Below are 25334 nucleotides of genomic sequence, written 5' to 3'. Positions count from 1 at the left end.
AAACATACAAATAAATAAAACGAATTTTGTTGCACACACTGCATCACCAAATGCAATGCAGTGTGTGCAACGAAATTCGTTTTATTTATTTTTATGTTTACTTACCTTTTAAAGTCCGTAACCCATACATTACTACACTCCACCCTGCCCCTCCCCCACCCCACTTCACCGCCTGGCCGGTACTCTCACTACCGGCCGCGGCTGGGTGTAACACACCTCTAATAATGTATTCTGTAGCACATACTGGGGCACAGGTGCTCTCAGTCGGGCATGGTGAGGTGTCTGTCGGATTCCACTCTGGATTTTTACGTGCCCACGTAGCGCGGAGGGGCCTGGGGATTACTAGGCTGCAGCAAGCTAGGAAATAACACACGAAACTTCTAGTTTCACTCTCGTGGCCGGAAGAGCCCAAGGGGTCTCCGGACGTTTATTTATCCCCTCGGGGCGAGTCCGCCCCAAGGAGTGTGGGGATGCATGTAGGTCGCAACATTGTCTGAGAGAGCCCGGATGGCTCTCTACAACTGACAAAAACACACCTCTCTCTTGTTTCTACCTTAAAACTCGGTTAGTTTAAAAATGACGTTCTACTGCCTCTTACCCCCCCACCCCCTCGGGTCCTGATTCTCAAAATATATTTTAACAAGATATGCCAGCGTGATTGTTGGTAAATCTGAGGCTTACACCACCCCTCAATCTCACTGACCAAGCTACGACCCAGCCCCCATGAACAAAACAAATTGCCGGGATTGTAAATCAGACGGTTTCCTTTGTGTAGAAAGTGGTGAAAATGTATGAATCATACACCAGATGTTCTGCAGCAAGCAGGACTTAATGACAAAGCCAGGTTCAGTACGTTCACATCTGCGATCCTTCTGGCAAGGATGAAGGACTGTGCTTATCCAGGAAGGCCACAAACTGGCACTGAATTCTTGTTCACTTCCTGTGAACTCTCTATGACTGCTTCTGTAGGTGGAAATTACATTTCAGGAAGCTGAACTCGTGCAGTCCAGTTTTACACCGATCTGGTCTTTTTTTACTATTCCACGATACCCCAGTGATAAAACCGCTTAGCGAACTACTAGTGCAAAGGCAACACGTCTCACCAAGTGGTCGGTGAATATATCGGTGCAATATTTCTTCCACGGGTGAAATATTTCTTGACACTGGTGGAAATGATGTCTGTCATTGGTCCAGGGTTTGGGGTATACTTTCACATTTCCATATATTCAAACTGTCCTCTTTGAATAATTTTTGGAGACTTCAAATTACCTAGGGGCAGATGTATCAACATCCAGATTTGCGAATCTCAAATAGCGATTTTTTAGAAATCGCTATTTGAGATTTGCAAATTGGTATGTGTGTAGAAAATCACATTTTTTTGCGATTTCTTAAAATTCCTTAATTGCGATTAGCGAATTGGGAATCTCAATTAAGGAATAATTTCCCATTCATTTCTATGGGCCAGGAGGCCCATAGGAATGAATGTGAAGTTATTCTCAATTTGCGATTCGCAATTTGAGAATCGCAAATTGAGAATAATTTCAAGGGTGCAAGGGTGTCATAAGGACACCCTGATGCACCCCTGAAATTCACATGTGTGCGCATATGGCGCACGTAGTGCACCACATGGCACCTTCACAAATGCAAAAAAGTGCTTTTGTGAAAGAAATCGCAAATTGAAGTTGGTGGTAATTTGCGATTTCTTAATGAGAAATCGCACAACTTGGGTGCTTCATACATTGCATTTAGGGAATCGCTAAATTTGCAATTCCCTAAATGCAATCGCAAAATAAGGAATCGCAAATTTGTAATTCCTTATTTTGCACTCAAATTTGCTACATACATACCATTTAGCGAAAATGAGTTCGCAAACGCCAAAATTTTGCGAATTTCGACGTTTACGAACCCATTTGAGCCATCTGCCCCTAAGTTCTCCTAAGTTGTCCTTTATTACTTTCCAAAAAGTTAACCCTCCTGCCCTTTTCACTACGTATGAAAACCCTAATCGATTATTTTTTTTAATATGGAGCTGACATTTTGCACTCAAAATTTAATAATTTCTCTTTCTATGCATTTGTTGACTTGGCTTGAGAATGTGTAACATAAATGCTGTTCAGAGCCGTACATTGCATCTCAGAAATATTATGCTGCAACTGGAGCCAGTGGAAATCCTGTGTAACTGGTGATTCGGAATTTCAATCAGGGGCACACTACTGCACTGTAAAATGTGCACTCTAAAAATACTGGTACAGGAGCTGCAGTTTACAGACTTGTTGGTCTTGGAGTCCCTCTAGCGGTCAATGATGATATACAAACGTATTTTATAGCGCACGGCTCCACATAATCTGTACTGTTGGTCTCACAAAATTCTGTACGCGAAAAAACGACTAATAAATAGTCAGCACATTTTAAATATGGCTTTTCTGTGATCAGAAGATTAAAAAGCAATTAAAAAGGAGAAAGGTACAAGTAACTGAATGCAAAGGAAATGCATAACGGCGTATGCTTAATATCTAATTTATTTTATTTTATACGCGCGCCTACAAGGTGGCTACAGCTCAACTTGACCAGCCGGCAAACAACTTTGATCCATATATTACTGTATTGCACTATTTTTGGCACTCTTTATTCACTTCAATTTATTTTCTCTGACAACAGCGGCATGCCGACGTGGTCCAAAGTGTCAAATGCCAGTGGGAGCGTGAATAGAATTAGGATAGAGGATTATGTGAGATGCCAGGGGCTATACCACCAATAGTGCGCAGTGGGCGTGCTAAGTAGGACACAGCATCTACTGAGGTTTGGGGCTAACTGTCTCTTAAGAGCAAGAGCAGCTCTATGTTACCACCTTAGAAAGAAATAAAGGGGCAGATTTATGATGACTGGCGCATCCCCAGGGATGCGCCAGTCATCCTGCGCCGCTGCTCCGCCACCCATGGTGCGCCGCATTTACAATGCGGCGCACCATGGGGCAAAAACGGCACAGATGCGTGACGCATCTGTGACGTAAAGGTGGCGCATTGCTGGAGCTGCGTCGCAAGCGCGACGCAGCTCCAGCAAGGCTCGGGGGTGCCCCATCTCCACAATGCTGCGTCAAGCCTACGCCTGCTTTAAGCAGGCGCAGGGTTTTGGCGCAGCATTGTCCTGAAAGTGACTGAGTGAAATCTTTTAGATTTCACTCAGCCACTTTTAGGAGGCGTTCCTGCGCAGGAACGCCCCCCCTGCGCAGGAACACCTCCTATGGCGCTTGGCTTTACAACGTGACGCATCTCCTAGATGCGTCATGTTGTAAATAGGGCGCATTGTTTGCGCCGCCGTTGCGTCAAATAAAGTGACGCACCGGCGGCGCAAGGCCTTCATAAATATGCCCCAAAGGTTTTAGTGTCAAATGGACGTCCAGTTCAAGGTATGAGCTGCTTTTGGTTGGAATGGCATTGGCTCACAAAATCAAAGTAAACAACAAAACATATGAAAAAACACATACACAGTGTAAAATAGCAAGACAATGCAAACATAAATGGGGAACATCACAATAAAAAAGAGAGGACAAAATGGAGAAAAACAACCACAAGACAACACTCCAACCAGTATGTAGCAGAATTTACTGAAGGGGTGTTTTTAGTTGAAAGGATCGGTGGGCGCTGAAAAGTAGGCTTTCTGCGCTCGTAGTTGGTGGTAGTGCCCTTGTGTATATATGCTCCAATAAGTGTTTTGGATACATGTTGCCATGTGTGCATGCACTATAATAAAGACATGTCTATTGACTTTGCCAATGCTTGTTTGAAAGTTTGCTGATCTTAGCTGCTCGTGTATTGTTGTTATGGGTCATACTCACAATTTTTCTAGTGCTCTGTGCCTCCTTTTTAGGTTGAGGCTGAGCCAGCATGCATGTGCTGTTCTGGTGATCTGTTGTAGTAGAGTACGGAGTAGAAGCCCCGCCCACTCCCTGCCCATATTGTTCATTGGCTTGTGTCTTTGTCCTTTGTAATTGCTGGCTTCTGATGTTAGTCCCTCCTTAGTACTGCCTTGTCTTCATTTGTAACCTCCCATGGCTACTGGCCCCTTTACTTCGTTTTTTACACTGTACAATGTTATTTTAGTGTTGTAGGCACTACTTTCTTTTTTGTGTTTGTCCTACTTCAGGCACGACGACATGCTTTCTTTACATTCAGCGCGCTGTGCACACTTTCACTTTCGAAGCTTCTGGGACAACCACGACTGCTTGTTATTAACGCTTGTGTTCCACTCAATCATGCTGTGTGATCATCAGTTCCCTTACCTGCCCAAAGTAGCAGAGTTTAGATTAAAGACCCGCCCGTGCCTGGGGGATGGGCAGTACTATCACCATGCTCCAGCGCAGGCAATTGGTACCTTCTTCTTACACAAAACACAAAAGCCCACCCACTTCTCTTGCAGTGGGCAGATCCGAGGCTTGCTAGAATGTGTTTTGTGACCCGACAGGAAAACAAAAGTGTTTTTTCATTATTTCCCTTCTCACCGCCGGATAGAAGCATATTGTTGTTGTTGTGTCGAGTGCCTCCTATACCCAGGGGGCTGGGACAGAGGATGTGGCCGGGAGCTTGCTGGAAAAGGAATGGTGTGAGCAGTGCTTTGAATGGAAAACGCTGGAGAGGGACACCTGTTGAACGAGCTGGGGGGACTCGGAGAGGTGCCGGAAGAGGCGCAGTCCCAGGTAAGGGCTCTTATCACATGTCACTCTGCCATTTTGTTATTATTATTTATGCACATTGCTCTTTATCCAGGTAGAACACATGATGTAGTGGTTAGGTCACAGAATCTGTTGACCCAATTCTGTGATCCCTTTTGCGCCCTTTGCCTTATAATTACTTTCTATGCTAAAACAGGTAGTGCCTAGAAACAAGTCTGTCTGCTTTCGCATGCTGTAGGAGAGCATGCATGATTTAATCTGCACAGTATTCTGCTGCACTAAAGCATTCTAAAAGCAGCCAACTATAGGACACCAGCATAGCGCTGAGATGCCTGCACTGCGTCCAATGCCTTGTACACTGTAAACAGTTAAATGTTCTGTACACCTTTCTGCACTTATCTGCGTATGTATGTCTATTACTCGTATGTTAGCTTGTTTCTAGTCTTCTGCCAGATTAAAACACCGAGGGATTTGGAGGGTGTGTGTTTCATGTCCCGCGCTACAATGATACGTGGACACGAGCTGGAGTTTGAACGTCTTTTTTCTTTCTCATCTTACCCCCGACTGGTGCCCCTGTGCCTCGCCTCTCCCTTCCGCTTCCTGCCATGCCTGACTCGGAAGTCGCAGATAGAGTCAGGCATGGTGACACAACATCTCCCCCTTTTTTGATTTGACAGCTGCCTCATGCTACTTCTTAGAGTTCTTTAATGAGTCAAACTGGTCTCCGGATGACTCTCTATGGTTGGCGAGAGAGACACCTCTCTCTCACTTCGTTCATGTCAGTCACACAAGAATGTTCTTCTTGATTGTCTGTTTCTGTGCTCGATATGTCTGTGTTTAAGCAAGCTTCATCTTCTCGAGCGTATGCCGCTGGATTGCACTTCTTGAAGTGCAACACATTTCTCCTGGTCCTCCTGGTTCCAGAGGCAGCTGAGATCATAGTCCCCTTTTTCTTCATTACTCGGAGCGGGTGGGCATGATAGCGACTGTCAGCTTTGGTTTTCCTCTCTTGTCTCACCAGTACGCAGTCTCCTTCTTGGATGTCGGACACTTTGGCATGTTGACAGTCATCAGCATATTCCTTCATTTTCGCTTTCTTGGTTTTGTCGAGATTCAACAGTGTCTCGTGGTCCGAGGTCGGGAGTTTGGACTGTGTGACTGCGTCCGAGGTTGGTATCCAGGTGCGCGGGGTTCTTCCGAGCATTAGGGTTGCAGGACATCTGTTGGTAATGTTGTGCGGTGTGGTCCTATAAGCTCGCAATACTTTGTTGAGTGATGGTTGGATGTCATGTTGGGTCAGTTCAGCTTGTTGCATCGTTTTATTTAGGGTGGCCATGAAACGCTCAACCATCCCATTGGCTTGGGGCCACAAGGGAGTGATTTTTCAGTGTTTGAAATTCAAGTGGTTGGAAAATTCTGTGAATTCATGCCCGTTGAAGGGTGGCCCGTTATCCGTCTTCACCACCTTGGAGATTCCCCATGCTGAAAATGCTTCATCGATGACAGGTATGACAGCAGATGCTTTTGTGGATGAAATCTGGTGTGCGATAGGAAATTGGGAGTATTCGTCCATGATGACAATGATATATTTTCCGATTTCAACGGGCCAAAGAAGTTGACAACTACTTGCTGCCATACCCTGTCTGGAAGATCAGACATCTGCAGTGGGGCGTGCGGTTCTTCTCGCCCTACCAGTTGACATTGTGTGGCTTCTACCATCTGGTCGAGGGATGGGAACTATACCTTCTCTCGCAGTGCTTTCTTCATGGCCACTACACCTCTCTGACCTTCGTGTGCTAGATTGACAGTCCCTTGTCTTAGTTGGTGAGGGATAACGATTCTTCTGTCTCTCAACAGTAACCCGACTGCACTGATTGTGAGATCATCCTTGACGTGTCTGAAAGATGAGAGTTCTTGCACAATGATTGTGACAGTGGTGTGTGGATTGTCCAGATGTCTCCAGGAATCTGTGCGGATATGTTGCATGACATCTTGAAGCGTGGCGTCCTTGGCTGTGGCCTCTATGATAGCTTCCAATGGGACGGCAGGTGGACACGCTTGATCAATGACAAAGTGAAGGTATTCTTCGGCTAGCGAGTCAAATGTCTGCATCAGCGCTTGGGGATGGCGTGATATGTAGTCCGTCAGGTTCTCTGCCTTTCCCGGTTTGTGAATGATGGTGCACGTATAGTCTTGCAGGCGGATCCGCTACCTTTCGTTCCGTGGAGGCATCTTCACATGAGGGTTGCCGAATATGGTGATTAGGGCCAGATGGTCGGTGATGAGCATGAAGTATTTCCCATATACGAATAGATGGAAGTGCTTGCATGCCCACACAAAGGCCAGGCTTTCCTTTTCAGGCTGTGAGTAGGCTTTCTACGTGCCAGTGAGGCTGCGGCTGGCGTATGCCACAATGTGACACTGATCTCTTTCGTCATCATACTGAGCTAGAAAGGCACCCAGTCCGATGGGGCTGGCGTCAACTGTAATCTCGGTCTTTCATCTAGGGTTGAAAAACACCAGGTGGACAGCAGAGCTCACAGCTCGCATGCATTGGACCAGTGGAAAAATTGGCCTTGTCTTGTGGGTTCACGCAGCGGGTAGCTAATGGTCTCATAGTCTTTGATATATCGGGCACAGTAACTGGCCATGCCTAAGAAAGATCGAATGTCACTGACGTCATGGAGTTGTGGAGTGTCGGCCAGGCCTGTGACTTTTCCAGGATCAGGTCTCATGCCGTTTTCGGAGACAATATGACCATAGAACTTAAGAGTTCATATTTCTCTCGGTTGAGTGTGAGGTTGGCATTGAAAAGAGCATGGCACATGCAATCCAGGGCTTTGTCATGATCCTCGCATGTTGCGCCAAATACAAGGATGTCGTAGCTGTAGTTGAAAGAGTTTGGGATGTGATGGATTTCTCGCAGGACTGCCTCTTGAAAGATCTACGCCGCTGAAGAGATACCAAAATTGAGGTGCTTGTACCTGAAGAACCCTTGGTGTGTGGTAAACATGGTGATGTAGCTGGATTTCTCAGGGAGTTTGAGCTGGTGATATCCTTTATTGAGATCCAATTTCGAGAAAACTGTCACTCCATTTTAACGAGTGATCATGTCACTGATGTGAGGTCCTGGATGTCTCTCTCGTTTGATGGCTGTGTTCGGGGCTCGCATGTCCACACACAAGCGTACTTTGTTCTCTTGTCCTCGTTTGGCTACAACTCCTACTGGAGACACCCAGAGAGTAGGTCCAGTTGACCTTTCTATGATGTCTGCTCTCAGCAAGTCTTGGAGTTCGTCATCAACTGCTTGTTGGAGATGAAACAGTACTTTCCTGTGATGCTGAACCACGGGCATGACTTGTTCGTTGATATGTAGTTTAACTTTGACATAGGCTAGTTTTCCTAGGCCCGAGAATAGTTTTAGGAACTTGTTTATTATGTCAGGCGAGTCGTCAACTTTGAATAGAATCTCTACAAGCTTCCGACGTTCCGCTGTAGGTAAACTGAGAAGGCAGTCAGCAGCTTCAGGGCCTTCTATTACATGAATTTGAGCCTGAATTGTTCTGTCTTTGTAAGTTAATGATGTGGGGAATCGTCCTAAGCATGGCAGTGGTTCCTTGGACATCCATGTGTAGACGCGCACTGCGGGTGGTTCTAGCTTTGGCTTGGGACACATCCTCTCATATTCAGTTGTGCAGATGTAGTTGAGCGATGCTCCTTTGTCTAGAACAAATTTGGCGGAATGACTTCCCATTTGAATGTGTAACCGGAGATATTTCTTTATCCGGTTTGGGTCTGTCACCATGCACATATATTTGTCACTGTCTTGTGATATGGGAGTGAGGGCGGACGATTCTCTTGATGTTGATCATTGGGATCAATATGAAGTTTGTGACTGGGTGCTGGATCTGGACGAGCTCATTGAGCGGTCCCTTCTTCCTTACACTGCCCTCACATGGTGACGTGGTCCAGTACTTCTCTTGGTCGGTCTTGCTTCTTTACGGTGAGTTTGACACATCGCTTCAAAGTGGTTGTCTCTTCCACATCTGTGAAATTGTTGTCCCATGGCTGTGCAGGAGCCTGTGTGAGGGTAGTCTAAACCACAGAAATAATATTGTGGCGGTTGTTTCTGGGTGTTGCCGCTTGTGGTCCCACCACGGGACGAACTTGTGGATTTTCCAGGTCTACGATGATCCAGTCGACGTCTCACTTCTGTTTGGTATTGTATTCGGAAGGCTTGTTCTCATTTCTCTGTCTTGCTGGCTTCCATCTTTTTTGCATGCTCCTCAGCTTGATCATTTATCCGTATGAGTTCCTCGATGTCGTCGAGTGAGTAATGTTTCTTTAACAGCCGACGTCGTAGTGACTCTGATTGGCACCCTTCGATGATTCATAGACGAAGTGCATCTTCTGTGTTGAAATGATCAAATACACAATATCATGCTAGATGCTTTAGTCAAGAAATAAAGTCACTAATGGACTCGTCTATTTCTTGAGAGGTGAGGTTGAACGTATAGCGTTCGTAGTCCAAATTGCGCTTGTGAAGGAATTTCCTGTTTAAGGCTTCTCTCACATCCGTGCACGATGCGGCCTTTGCTGGAGGTAGTTTTTAGATAATTTGTCCGATGTCTTTGCCCACCAGGTTCCGCAGCGCTATGAGTTGATGGTCAGCGTCACAGCCCTGTGAGCCCTTCATGAAGTCTTCAAAGTCTTCTAACCAGCTCTTCCACTTAGGACCCATGCTATTTCCAGAGGTCAGCATCAGAGGTTCGGGGGGACGCAGGAATGATACCCCCATTAATATAGGTCTGTGTGGCATGGCTTGAGCTTGACCTGGCAGTGTGTCGCTTGAGGAATCAGGCTGGGTGGGCATGATAAAGTTCTGTTGGCCTCACTGCGCTTTAAAATACATTTTTGGCATGCCCAGGGGTGTTTTCTGTTCTTTGCCTGACCTTAAAATGGCCGCTGGACCGGTGGCAATGCTTTCCCTATGAGATATGCCTGACCTCAAAATGGCCGCCGAATGTGACCTCTCTGAATGCCGACTTTTGGTTGGGAATTAATATTCTTACCCAAAATTATGTACTGTTCATGTAATTGGGGCTCTGGAGGTTTGTCCCACAGGGCGCTCTCGTTGTTACCCGGAATGTGAGCCGAATCACTATGCACGCTCACTCTGATGTGGTGCTTCCATTTTGGTGACTGCAACACCTCCCGGGCAGCGTTTCTTTTCTTTTTCGAGTTGGGGTATTCTCTCATCCTACCCTTTTTGCCAGGTTTCGTGTCCCGCGCTACAATGGTACGTGGACAAGAGATGGAGTTTGCAAGTCTTCATTCTTTCTCGTCTTACCCCCGACTGGCGCCCCTGCAGCTCGCCCCGCGCCTCGCCCCTCCCTTCAACTTCCTGCCATGCCGGACTCGGAAGTCGTAGACAGAGTCAGGCATTGGGACACAACAGTGTGGTTTCTTCAGAGTCACACACGCGGTTCTTGGGCGAGCCTGGATTAGAACTGAGTGAGCTGCTTGACCACTAACCCACAAATCCCAGGTGCTGCCTGCCTTGTCACCAGCAAGTGCCAGATATGCAGTGATAGCTCGCCTCAGTCATTTGCGCCCATTCTGTTTACATAAAAAAACTTGAAACAGCTGTCTGGGCTTGTGAGGATTAAATTAGGTATTCCACATCTAGGTGGTGCGTTGGCTGTCTGAAGATGACAAGACAGGTGTTTGCCTGGACACCTCGGGCTGTGAGAGTCGCTTCTGTCAACCATTCTGCCCAAGTTTCGTAGAAAAGTCTGTACACTTTAAACGTACTCTGCACTAGTGTCGTAGTTCTGACCCTTCTATAAAGCAGTGCATACACCTTTCTTGAGGACTGCTCATATTTTAAAAGAAGGGCTCACTTATCAGTGAGTTCTTCAAACTTTTGAAAGAGTTCAGTAAACTTTCAAAAAAATCTGCATGCTTATTCAAGTGATGTTTTTGCTCTCATTCAAAGAATTCTGTTCACTTATAAACTATTTGGTCCACGTTTTCTTACAATTATTTGATCATTTCTGAGACTCGTTTTGACTTGACATTTCCAAAGATCCAAAGAGTTCGGCACACTTTCTTCGAAACGTTTGGTGTCATTTTAAAATAATTCTGCAAACCTTAAAAAAGCTGTAAACAATTTTTTAAAGACCTATAGAATACTCACAAACATTTCAATGGATTTTTCTCAAAGAGTTGTGTGCACCTTTTACATTTCTACCCACCTTTTCAGAATGTTTTACACAACTTTTTGTAATATTTACACTTTTGGGAAAAGGTCGGCACCATTTTTTCAGAGGATGCACTCCATTTTTAGGACAAGCCTGGGCAGCGCATGCGCTGCTCTGCGAGCCATGCTGTATTCGAGTATGAACTTGGAGCCCCGCCCACTCTCTGCCCATATTTGTTATTGGCTTGTGTCATTGTCCTTTGTAAATGCTGGCTTCGGATTCGTTAATATGCTTGTTAGTCCTTCCTTAGTACTGCCTTGCCTTCATGTATAACCTCCCATGAGGACTGCCCTTTTACTCCGGTTGGTACATGGTGTGTCTTATTTTGTCTGTAAGCACTATTTTCTTTAATTAGTTTTTTCCACTGCACGCACGACGTGCTTTCCTGCAACATTCAGTGCACTATGAGCGATTTCACATCACAAGCAGCCTGGGACAATGAGGCCGCTTCTTTTAAATGCAACAGATCTTGCATCTCCAAGAGTTTGAGCTATTGGCACTTGACAAGGTCTTTTATATATGTGTTGGTTTTCAAAACAGATAAAAGGCATTGGCATTTACAATGCCAATAGCTTAATCTCTCGCAAATGCGAGACCTATTGCATTGCAAATGCTTGTTACTTTAGATATTATAGCAGGTCTGCATCTTATTAAAGTATCTCAAATTGCAAAATGGATGGCTAAGTGATAAGGAGTAGGGTGGAATGTATGAATGGTGCTTATAACTCCTCACTATAACGTAGCCAGTGGTATGAGTTATAATTTCCAGATATGCCCATACCCTTGTGGTAAGGCGCCAAGTTTGGATCATGGGATGGCATGGCTACCTCACCATAAAAGTTGTGAACATGCGTATAAACAGGTGTGATAGTGGTGGTCTCCGCTTGCCCCAGTGGCATAAGAAGGTTTAGCAATTTGAGGTGCTAGCGCCCTCATATTGCTGTGTGTGAATTATCTTGGATGATGCAACTGCTTTTCTGCCGGTGTGTGCTGGAGTTTTTGACTTTCCTACAAGGTGTGGGGTCCTTGCTATTAGCGCGCTAAAACTGACACCACATTCCACTGGGCCATGGGGAAGGATCTGGTATGGTGTGGCCTGTGTTGACCTTTGATCACTGAATCCGCAGAAAGAGAACATGGGGCCAGTTTAGGCATTTGAGCATAATTTTGCATCCAGATGATATTCTACTTTTCAATTAATTTTTTAGCCATTATCTCAAGCACAGTTTTACAATTTCTGTAAATATTTTGTAATAAAACTGATCCAAATTGGAGAGTGGCATGGAGTTAAGTACTGCACTGCTCCTCATCTACAGCCTACATGCAGAATGATCCATTTATAGTGGATAAACCATATGCCTTCAAACTGTGGGGCAAGCAGTCCGCGGGTGTGTTATCATTGGGGCACAAATGCCTCAGTCCATTCTCAAATCAACTCCATGGGCAAGAAGTCACGCTACCATCTGCGCCTCATCTGGGGGATTCAATGTTTCATTACTAAGCAAGATCTGAAAACTCTGGCCCAATCTTTGGTTCTCTCCAGACTGGACTGCTGTAATTTCTTGCTGGCCTTCGCAAAACCCACCTATCCCCTCTGAAATTCATCCTTCATTCCGCGGCACGTTTCGTCTATGGGGCCCAAAAAAATTATCATATTACACACATACTGATTTTTCTTTGCTGGGTTAGCATTGAAGCTAGGTTCAATTTACAAGACTGCCTGCATCATACATAAAGCCATACACACTTCCACCTCTTGCTACCTGGCCAACAAACTCAAACTATCAGACGGCTCCAGACCTTCACACAATGCTAAAAATGTACTACTCGAACCTCCAACTTTTAAAAGGGAAAGACTTATGGCGCCATACTTCTAAGGTAATGCGATTAGCATTTGGAACTCACTAACTCCAATCCTTTGGACCACCACCTCTTTCCGTATTTTCAAAACAAACCTTAAAACTTTTCTCCTCCAAAGACACTTCTATGAATACTTCTCCTCATCCCAGGTCATGGCTCTGATTTGCCACATGACACTAATGAGAGCTCAATTTTGTAAATATGTATTCTGTACTTGTATAACCCTAATCGCGCCAACTTTTCAGATTTTGTAATCTTGAATGTATCTGTAACTTATTAATATGTAACTTTCACCAAGAGTACCTATACGTAGATTTACCTACTTCCATGCTACTTACATTCCTAATGTAATTTAATTTGTTCTATTGCAAAGTCTCATATATAGTGTGGATTATGAGCTCAAAAAAATAATTAGGAAATGATTTCATAAACCCGACCCCTGTCTTGTCATAAAGTTTTGGAGGGGGGAATAGGTGACATCAACATATTTTGCTTAGAGCGGCTCAGAGCGGAAAAGTTTGAAGACCTCTATCATTAAACCTTGTGAAAAATGCACATCCATATAGTGCTGAACAGTTTAGAACAAAAGAAAGGTCATCATTTTTTCACATGTGAAAGCATGGAAAATGAGAAGCACATTACTGTGTGAAAGAAAGAAATAGAATATATATATTTTAGTGACATTATACTTAGTTGTTTAAATGGGTAAACACTAACATTTAGAAATTTAAAAAAGCACTGAAATTTGCCAGTTATAGTTTAGTGATCGAACTGTAACTTGCCCCTCTGCCATTCTCTGCTTACGACCTAACATATTTCATCACTCATTCATCATTCAACTTTTCCGTTGAGCTTGTACCCCCTGAGAGACCCTTTATACCCAGGAACATATCGGCCCGTAACTGGAATCGAGTTGATCTGAATTCTCTCGGGGCCTCCCTCGCTCTCTCCCCTCCTGATTTGGTGAATATCTGCCTTGATTCGCAAGTAGGCGCCTTGAACCACTGGTAATCCTCTTCCTGTGATTTGGTCGCTCCCCTAAAGAAAGTTAAGGCTTGTCGCCCCTACGATGCCCAAAAATGGTTCACAGACGAACTTAAAATTCTCAAATTGGACCTTCGGCGCTCTGAACGCCACTGGAGGCACAACTATTGTCCTTTGTTGCGGGCTAAATATAAGTCCCTACTAGCCAACTACAAGAAGGCCATTCTCTCTGCCAAAACGACCTATTTTTCTGAAATAATCACCTCTTCAGCTAACAAGCCTAAGGAGATTTTTTCCACTATTCGCAACCTAGTTTCTTCGGACAGGGCCAACCTTAACCTCATTCCCTCTCAGGATTTTTGCATTTCCCTAAATAATTTTTTTCTAGAGAAAATCGAAAAAATTAAATCCAACATCCCTTCAACCACAATGACACTCCCTTCTGCTGCTTTCCCCCCACCCTCTGTCTTTCTTCATCAATTTTCCCACATTTCTCAGCACTCTTTCTTTGAACTCCTTCAGAAAGTCAAATCGGGCTCTCCGACCGACTGCGTTCCAGCTCGTATCCTGAGAGAGCTCTATACCCACTGTCCTGCTCCCCCCCCTTTCTCTTCTAAACGCTTCCATCTCATCTGGTTTAGTACCAAAATTCTTCAAGTCTGCTATAGTTTTCCCTATTTTGAAAAAACCCGGCCTGGACCCATCTCTCCCATCTAACTTCCGACCCATCTCCCTTCTTCCATACCTCGGGAAGATTCTAGAGAGCCATATCACAACGTGTCTCTCTACCTTTATCGAGGGAAATCATCTTTTGGCCTCACACCAAGCGGGATTCCGTCCTGCCCACTCCACAGAATCAGTGGTTTTGTCCGTTCTAGATGAGCTCAAGAGCAAGGCTGACTCCAATCTGCCCCAAGCTGTGGAAAATTAGTACGGTTTGGTGAACATTATCTGCGCCATCTTGCCTTTTCCCCTGATGCCACACTTTTGTCGTGCGCGCCCGCCATTTTAGGTGCCTCGATCAGGACCATCCCTTTTGCATGCCACTGGCCCCCGACATAGCCCTTCGCCCTCACCAAGCCTGCACGCTGACCAACCCCCCCCCTCGCTCGCACATGCTTTGAGTCATAAACCCCTCTTCAGCGCAGCTCTGCCTCAAAGCCCCATCCTGTTCCCAGCGCGACCCCTCCCTTCATTCTTTTTATAGTCCCCGGCCCTTTGATACAAAAACCCCCTTTTCCTGTGCCCGTTTGTCTTCCTTGCTCCCAGGCCAACACCTAGCTCTGCCGATACTATTCCTCGCCCCTCCCCGTACAGTAGGAAGCTTCCCTCATCAAAGGACCCCCGAGTTGATCAAAGCCCCCACCCCTCGAGATCCAATCGAACCTCCCACATTCCATGAATCGGCGGAATATCCAGCTGCGCGATAACCATCACCTGTTGTGACCGGGGTGGGGACTTCTACTGTAAATGTGTGTGGGAACGGGCCCGAGGGGGAGATCCCGGGAATGTCTTTCCGTACATCAAAGTATTGACGAGAATGTGTTACATGCAATAAAGTGACAAACTTGTGTATAAGAGGCCAGGCCTCAGAGATGCGGGTAGAGCACCTCAGAACGATACCTGCTGTCCAACTGATGTGTTTCTCCTCCGGAGAAAATAAAACCTTGTTTCCTGCCTTCCAGTCTCCAGCGCCTGCCTCTTCATTGATTAATGTTTCGTGGGTTAAAGAGGCGATACCGCCGGGCAATACTTAAGGATCTTACATTCTGGTTGGTAGCGTCACCCTTTTACAATTGGCGTCCCAAGCGTGGGGCCCATCAGCGACTCGTGGATCCAGTGGGAGAGGTCCTGACGACAGAGTGAACGACTGCAACGATCGGGAGCGCGCCTGTCCGATAGACCCTCGTCTGACAGCCGATCATCCGAACTTCACTGGTTCCGAACAGACCTCTCTCGAGTGATCTACGGTCCTGACTGGGAACCATCAGGAGTGCCGCGAAGATAACGGAGTAAAGAGGACGATCGGGCGCTGGATTCGGAAGACAGGAAACTGTCCATGCGGTCCGGGTAAGGTCGTGTAAACACGACGAGTTGCGAAATAATTGCTTGATTGTTTAGGAAATACTAGTATTGCTCTTTTAACTTATTTGGAGATTCACTGTCTGCACGCGGAGAAACAGTAGGCTCTTTCCCTTTTGCAAACAGTGAAGGATAGGTAACGCAGCCGTCGTGCCTATTTTTCTCCCCCACTGAATCCTATTATTTATTAACGGTTTTCAGGAGATTCCCTCTCCCACACTGATTAACTGGGTTCTTTGACCCCGAACTACTGTTCACGGATTGTCTTCTGGAGATTCTCTGTCTGCAAACAGGAAATAACAGATTCCTCTTTACGGATAGTGAAAGGGTAGAGGACGCAGACTTTTGCGCCATACTTACTCTCCCCACTGATTTTATTTTATTTTTATTTATTATTGGCTGTTCCTTGTTATTGGTTATTCTTTATTATTGGTTCATGAGGTATTCACTGCCTGCAAACAAAGTAGAATAGAAATATTCTGTCTAGTCTTTGCGCACAGTGATAAGATAGGCAGTGCTGACTTTTTGTCCCTCGTTGCGAGCCGTCATGTCTGTCTTCTCCCCACTGATTGATAATTGGTTCAGCCCGGACCGTTTATTAGAGGTGGATCATCTAGCTCCGCTGGAAGGCACCCCTAATAAGGACATGTTCATAAACTATGGATTAGTTACCATAGCATATAATAAATTGTGACACAGGTATACCAAAGAAGGTCAAGACAAACAGTGGCCACTGGTAGGATCCTTTGAGCTTGATAAAATAGAAACGTTAGAAATAGCTCTTCGCAATAATAAGACAACGCCTATTATGCTCGACAGTCTCGGTATGTGGCGCAAAGAGGCAATGCAACGACAGAAAAAAGACGAGGACAGAGCAGGTAGAGAAATATATCGACAGGACAACCCCTGGACACCACGACCCGAAAGTTATCCCCCGACACTACGCGCAGGACGGCCAGACTTAGGGCAAGACCAATGCGCTTTTTGTAGATGTGTCGGACACTGGAAAGCACAATGCCCGACTCTGCTGAGCAAGAGTGGGAATAGAGGGCCGACAGGAATAACAGGCCGACAGAAAGGGAAAAGGCGCGAGACAAAGAAGAATCAGACTCACATGGACAGACCAGATAGAACCACCACGTTTGATTATGCCCGATGGCACAGATTTCACCAGAACAATTTCAGCGACATGTTCGAGTTTTCCTAGGTCGGACAATGTAAAGACGGGAACCCAGCCTAGCTCTAAATTAACAGACGGAAAAAGATAAGTATGGCCAATAACTGTTTTTATGTTTGTCTTTGGATCTTGTGTGTCATACTTTTACTGTCTCCCCGTCTGAGTTTGTGTGTACGTAATGTATGAATCTGCGTCATCCCTCTGCACGTGCTTTCGTGTTACATAAACTCTGTTAACAGAAATTTTAGCCTGAAACAACCTGGAAAGAAAGGAATGGGAAACGAAATCAGTAAGCCACTGATGAACACGAACTTTTATTTTAACATAACAAGCAAGAAACAATAACGCTAGAAACAAGAACGGTAAACTGTAGAAAATGAAAGTCAACAGAACATTCGCCCCCCCCCCCACATTCTGGAACCTTCCAAAGTAGGGCAGGGTTACGGCTACGCCCAACCGGCGGCAACCCATATAAGGCGGGCCCCGCTGCCAACACTCGGTCAGGAAATCTTAACATATGGGGGAGCCGGAGGAGAGGCAGGGGCCAGCGGAGTCCAGCCACAGCGGCCCTGGATAGTTGCAGGCAGTCCCGCCACATGTCCCCCCCCGGTCCGACCACCCATGGCCAGGGACCGGGGTCAGCTGGATCCGGCTGCAGCCGATAACCTAAGGAAGCCCGGCCCAGAGAAGGACGAGACACCTCTTCCTTTTCTCCTCCGTTGTGGCAGCAGCAACACGCCGGGCGCCACTTCTGTTATGAACCATGGCCGCGGCAACTCTGGACGGCGGGATGTCCTGTTCGTACCTCCATGGAATTTAGTCCAAGTTGGGCTGGGAGGGAGAGGCGACGCGGACGAGCCTCTCCCACCTCCATAGATAGGAGGTCTCCCAGCCCCCGGCCCAACGCCGAACTCCCCCAGCCAGGCGGCGGTGCCAATACCTGCGTAGCACCGAACATACCATGGTGGCGCCCCAGTACTTGCGCAGCACCGAACATGCAACGGTGCCCATATTTTCGGAACACCGAATATGCAATGGCTGCACCGATACTTGTGCAGCACCGAAACGTGCGCCGCAGGTGGCCGTACTTCCACAACACAGAGTTCCATTCCCTACTTGTCCTCGGAAAGGTCTCTTCCACTCTTGCAGACTCGACGAGAGGGGACTGCTGCAGGGCCTCAAATTGGCGTCTGGGCCCGCTGGAAGGCGGCTCTCGGGCGCTAGAGTAACTTTGAATAGCAGTGTAACTCGGTCGCTCGCCCACCGGAGCACGAGCTCCCACCTCCGACAGCATCTCCACAGCCTTGAAGAGTCTACGAAGGTCCCCGGCGGAGCCCTCGGCCCCTGCAGGCTTCCGGTAAGGGACAACTGCCTTGATCACCAGCGAAATAAACATGACATTGCCACTCCTTCTGTTAGCATGAATTCTAGAACTGCCGAAAAGGACTCTGGTCCAACCGCCGGTTGTAGGAAACTTTTTCCTGATGCTACTTCCGGACTAACCCGGCCCCGCCCAAAATGGCGCCGGTATCGATAGGAACTTACGAACACCTCGTGGTGTTCCTTTTTACTAATACAAAACTTGATGTTCTGAGACATATATGATCCTTTGTACACTTGACAGGAAGAAAGGAGAGCTCACTCGACGAACATGTAAAAAGGATCCCGTTAAAAATGTTGATTACAAATGTACGATGTATTATATTTTTTTTATAGCTGATGTATAACCTCGCTTATGACGCACGCACACGGTATGCATATAGGAAATCTGATTGCCACTAGTCTGACTATGCTTCTAAATTATGAAATAAATGCCCCCGAACCCCCCAGCCAATTGATAGACGTTTTAGTTTGCTACACATGAATTGATAAAACTTTCTAATGTTTTTATTGCTGCAAAGCAACACCCCCCCACTGTACGCACTTTAGCCATTGCCGTGTCCGGCCAAATACGACTGCACCCTCATAAATCCACGTACTATGATTTTGCAAAAATAAAGGTTTTCGAAATTATGAACGGGTATTGCATGCTTTATTTAAAAATATGGGATCGGCGGGAGAGTTCCTTTCTGTGCACCCTACTCTGCTCTCTCTTTAAGGTTAAAAGAAGATGGTTGCCCAGCCCCGGATGGAGGATCGAATCTGAGACACGACACTCCACCGTCAAAAATGCGACTGACTCAGGGATTCGCGCATGGAGAAGGACCCCGACTTCTAGGGATGGGTAAAAGCGAAATGGCGTAATGTAAAGGATGGGTGAAATGAAACGATGTAAAATGATAAAATATTATAAAGATACGACACTCAAAGATACTAGGGAACAGAGTTGACCGAAGAGCTGATAAACCTTAGGCCATCACAACGTTGAAAGAGGTTTAAGGACCCCAATAGCTAAATACACCTACCAACTGGAAACCTCGCACTAAGTACTTCTGATTCTTTAACGTTTCCCTACTCACAGCCTATGGATCGCACTGCCCCTATTCCCCCCCCCCCTCCTTGGCCCCAGAAACCAAAAACCCCAGGGATTCTATCCCGAGGGGATAAGACGAGTATGAGGTAAGTAAAGGACTCTCGAATACATGTATTTGATATGCGCGAATGTTGTCCCCCTCCCTTCCCCTCTTTTCCCTCCCTCTACAGGTTACATCAGGGGCCGCAACCGAGGTATGGCGAGGATCTGAAGCCTCGCCCCGTCCGATACGCGAAGCGGACCAACGCTGCAAGGTGGCGCCTAAGCACGCCCACAAACTACTCACGTGGCTAACGAGCCCATAAATTTAGTATGATCTGATGAAAAATTATCACCCTTAACCCATGCTGCACGAATGAACCCATGTCACGTATGTTCGAAACTATGAGAGAATGTGTGTGTGTGACTGAAGCGTTGACTCAACTGGTCGAAGGACCAAGAATGCAAGAAAATGCGACACAGTGGTACCCTTTTTTTTTTCCTCTTTCTCAAAGCATGTCCCCTCTACCCTGTCTAATGCTCGTCCGCCTCAAACTGCATGCTTCCAAGATTCTAACGCAGACCCGTAAATGCCCTTTGCTGTGTAATGCATTAAATAGCCTTTCTTAAATACACTGCCACTCTCCATGTCGCACGTGTACTATTTAGCCTGCTGTTGCTCTCTCTCTCTCTCTCTCTCTCTCTCTCTCTCTCTCTCTCTCTCTCTCTCTCTCTCTCTCTCTCTCTCTCTCTCTCTCTCTCTCTCTCTCTCTCTCTCCTTCACACTCCCACTCTTCCGAGCGATTAGCTCCGAAATTGGCGTACTGCCACCCCTAGCGCACCACCCAATTGGCTCCAAATACCGCCAGTATTTGCACAAAACTTGTCTGTAATAAAATCACCATGAGACCGTGTCACTACCTCTCCTTTCTGCTAAATTGACGAAACCAAGAATTGACCATAAGGGAAAGGACAGGTAAGACGACTGAGGTTCCCTAATCTGACCCGTAATAAGGGAACTACATGTCAGCGGCTCCCCTGATGGAATAGAGTGCCCCAGATAACGCGACCTTCCACGTTCTGAATTGTCGCAATCCCCAAACCGTAAAGGTAATCTAAACCTTCCCATCTTCCCAGGACGCACCCAGTTTTGTATCAGCTGCCCTAGATGAGATTTTTACTGTCCCTCACCCCCGGTTGTAAGAGATGGGTCAATTTACGACTAACGCAGGCCAGCCATTGTTCCTAGGAATAATTTGCTGATGAGCGAACTACAGAGTTGGGAATTCGAAAAATATCACTGAACGCTTACCAACCGAACTGTGGCCTTCTGCTAAATAATGCCCTCATAACACAAAGCAAGATGATAGTCCCTCACTGCAGTTTTCTATGCCCCTAGTTGTTCTTCCCATGAGACCCCTGTCTTTTCTAATTTAGTAATCAGGCCGTGAGAGGCTGCATAGGAACCAGAATGATGTTTCACAAAGTTAAAGACTAGACCTAAGCGAAGAAAACCATTACAATGAACCTCGTTAAAAAGCGAAAATGTTTAGTTAAAAGGCAGGATGCATTGATAAGATGAAAGATGTTTAGCCTATGTTCGTCCCTCAGCGAGATACCTATTAGTACCATGTTGATAGCTCGCAACACCCTTTGTAAATATAAACCCCTAGAGAATGGTATAGCTTTGTCAGGCTTGTATTACGAAGGTGGGTCTCCATCAGATGAACTGTTGTGACTATAATAAATAGTTGTGAAGGAAAGTCGTAGTAAATCCAGCAGGCCCACCATCGATCATTTATATGTCAGTTGTGAACCCTAATATAACGGACGTTTCTATTCTCATTTACCTGGAGCTGGGAGAGAAATAGACTTATGTGATTACCTTCCTCTGCCAATTCTCTAAAGACTGTCTTTTCGAACTCATTTAAGGGTACGACTGTCGGAGGAAAGAAGGACCGGATGTGGGAGCACGTGGCCTGACTACAGATCTTGGAACACCTGCGACGTTGGCCGAGGCGAGACCGCGACAGAAAGGAGCTGCAGGACGAGGCACTATTTCCGACAAAGTGAGAGGAAAGGGCTAACCTGATGCCCCTGCCTAATGTTCAAATGTGTGCCGAAAGGTCCCCGCTCCCTAAACTCGGTCATGAGCCCGCCAACCTGAAATTTTCCGTTCCCCTAGTCTGTTCTCGGTCTGGCCTTTGCTCCATCCCCCTTTTTCTCCGACCTACCCTATGGACTATTTTTACACTCTTCTTCCATCTGAACTTTTTGACTATCGACTCCAAAGGACACAGGGCGAAAAGGACCTTTTTGACCAGAAACGCGAGGAAAAGGTCGCGCCCTGCAACACGGGACCTAGAATAGAGCTGGACCCTTAGCTCCACCGCCGGTGCTCCACAGCGCCAACAAAGGACGACAAACAGTACTGAGAACTCATTAACTTCGAACATTGACACCCTCAATCATCGTTTTTGCTACGTCTCGTTTCTCTCCCAGCCACCATTGTATTGATTATGCTCCAACCAAATATATATAGAGCCCGTATATAATAACCTGTATGCAATGTACTCACTGCCCGCTACAGAATCATTTTTTTGTATTACATTACTATGACTTTCCTGCTAACAAGTTTATCAAAGTTTATCAATAGACCCGCCTCCTAAAACTAGAGATCTTAAATGTAATGTTTACGACTCCTTCACCTGGGTTCCTACTGCTTTTTCTTATGCCCACCATAATAGACTTGAATAGAAAATAGATCAGCAAGATGTCTTGAATATGTTAAAGGGAGGACTGTGGAAAATTAGTACGGTTTGGTGAACATTATCTGCGCCATCTTGCCTTTTCCCCTGATGCCACACTTTTGTCATGCGCGCCCGCCATTTTAGGTGCCTCGATCAGGACCATCCCTTTTGCATGCCACTGGCCCCCGACATAGCCCTTCGCCCTCACCAAGCCTGCATGCTGACCAACCCCCCCCCTCGCTCGCACATGCTTTGAGTCATAAACCCCTCTTCAGCGCAGCTCTGCCTCAAAGCCCCATCCTGTTCCCAGCGCGACCCCTCCCTTCATTCTTTTTATAGTCCCCGGCCCTTTGATACAAAAACCCCCTTTTCCTGTGCCCGTTTGTCTTCCTTGCTCCCAGGCCAACACCTAGCTCTGCCGATACTATTCCTCGCCCCTCCCCGTACAGTAGGAAGCTTCCCTCATCAAAGGACCCCCGAGTTGATCAAAGCCCCCACCCCTCGAGATCCAATCGAACCTCCCACATTCCATGAATCGGCGGAATATCCAGCTGCGCGATAACCATCACCTGTTGTGACCGGGGTGGGGACTTCTACTGTAAATGTGTGTGGGAACGGGCCCGAGGGGGAGATCCCGGGAATGTCTTTCCGTACATCAAAGTATTGACGAGAATGTGTTACATGCAATAAAGTGACAAACTTGTGTATAAGAGGCCAGGCCTCAGAGATGCGGGTAGAGCACCTCAGAACGATACCTGCTGTCCAACTGATGTGTTTCTCCTCCGGAGAAAATAAAACCTTGTTTCCTGCCTTCCAGTCTCCAGCGCCTGCCACTTCATTGATTAATGTTTCGTGGGTTAAAGAGGCGATACCGCCGGGCAATACTTAAGGATCTTACATTCTGGTTGGTAGCGTCACCCTTTTACAAAGCCTTGGTGCTCCTCGACTTGTCCGCTGCGTTTGACACGGTTGACCATCTCATTCTACTTGACCGTGCCTACGCAGCGGGCATCCGAGGTACTGCCCTCTCTTGGCTCACCTCTTTTCTCACCGAACGGACTCAGGCGGTCCGGCTCTCTGTTTTTTCTGCCCCCTCCCGCCCGGTCCCTTGTGGCGTCCCCCAGGGCTCTTCCCTTTCCCCCCTTCTTTTTAATCTCTATATTCACCCCCTCATTCTTTCTCTCCTTGAAATGGGGGTCTCCGTATATAACTATGCGGATGACCCCCAGTTGGTATTCGATCTCTCCTCCCCCTCCGACTCCTTACCTAAATTTCATTCCACCCTAGCTTTCATCTTCGGGTGGATGAACTCCAACCAGCTTAAACTGAATCTGGACAAGACGGAGTTGGTCCTGACTGGCCACACCAACTCTCCTTGGTCCGCTGCTTTTTGGCCCTCCACCTTTGGACCCCCGCCCACGCCAGCGGCCTCTGCTAAAACCTTGGGTATTAAAGTCAGTCGGGACCTCTCCATGCATGCCCAGATCAGTTCAGTGGTATCCTCTTGCTTCCTTTCCCTCCGGCTCATCCGGAAAGTGTCCCGCTTTTTCTCATCTGATGCCCTCAAACGTATTATTTCGGCTCTGATTCTGTCCCGTCTCGATTACGGGAATAGCCTTTTCGTAGGCATTCCAGCCTACGAACTTCGCCGTCTTCAGGCTATTCAGAATCAAGCCGCCCGCCTCATTTTTCACCTTCCCAAGTCCCTTCATATTACTCCTGTGTTGAAATCTCTCCATTTGCTTCCTATCCGTCAGCGAGCACTTTTCAAAATTGGTTGTTTAGCCTTCATGGCCCGTGCTCGCACTGCCCCAGTCTTTATTAATTCTCTCATCTGTCCTTATGTCTCCAACCGTGCCCTCCGTTCTTCTAACCTAGCCCTCCTAAGTGTTCCGCGATTTCGCAGATCCAAGACTGGAGGCACTCGTTTCTCCGTACTAGCCCCATGCTTCTGGAACAGTCTTCCACTGCCCATCAGATCAACCCCTGCCTACTCCCAGTTTTGCAAGGCCCTTAAGACCTTCTTATTTTCTCAAGCGTACTCCTGCTGACCTCCTCAGTAGATACTCATTCCCCTCCTCTGCCTACATTAGCGCCAGGAAACCGCTAGGTCACAGTGCGCTTTATCAAGTACTTTCAATTTCACTCATAAGATGATAAATTGCATCATTAATGGTATCACTGATGACTTTACAAATGATATCATTGATGATGTCAGGGATTACATCACTGATCACATCATCCAAGCTACTGCTCCTCCTCAAATTATTCTATAAATCCCTAGATCATTTTGGAACACGTTGTAGGTTGTAAAGGGCCCTCATACCTGTACAGCATAGAGTAACTATATGTACAGGTGTGCATTCCAAAATAGAAATAGCATAGTATGGGAAACAAGTCTGATTTACTATGGTAAAAGCTATATGAAGAAAAGATTGGCTACCAGTAGACTTTTAGGTGCAAACAGTATTTCAATTAAACAAGGTAAAGATTGAGTGCAATTAGTGTGAGTTTGTTGAGAAAAACGAAAGCTTATCCTTTCCATTCATTATTCAAGATTCCTCTGCATATCCTGACATTAAATTATTGTCATTTTGTGCAAGCAACAACTTCCAAATAATTCTGGATTTATAAGGTGCAGATATTTATTTACAGGATTTCAGTGAAAGTTCTGCGACATTATGCAATGCTGAAGAATGTATAATCTATGGATGATTCACAAACATGTGAAGTGTAGTATAACTGTAAGCATCGCCCAGATGATACATGCCAGTCTACCCATTTTAGAAGTATGTGTGAGGTATTTTTACAAACTTCTGAGGGTTATGTGTAGGACCTGGTTGTGAATGCCTTATTAGTGGTTAAGGAATAGAACTGAAGCAGTTGACTTTAAAGAGGAGATATTTAATAGTTTTATCTATATAAGGTTAATAATCATCAATCGTTTTTTTGAACGGTATTCAAGGTTTAATAAAAATGCTGATAACATTAATATCTACAGAGACATTACCGGGGTAATTCAAAAAGGTAACTTAGTATTGTGAGTAATATACAAAATTATGTTTACTCTTCCATAAATTGCTAATATCATTAATGT

Source organism: Lissotriton helveticus, chromosome 5_1 (assembly GCF_964261635.1).
Source record: "Lissotriton helveticus chromosome 5_1, aLisHel1.1, whole genome shotgun sequence".
In the NCBI taxonomy this organism is placed as follows: domain Eukaryota; kingdom Metazoa; phylum Chordata; class Amphibia; order Caudata; family Salamandridae; genus Lissotriton; species Lissotriton helveticus.
This window is presented reverse-complemented; position numbering follows the sequence as displayed.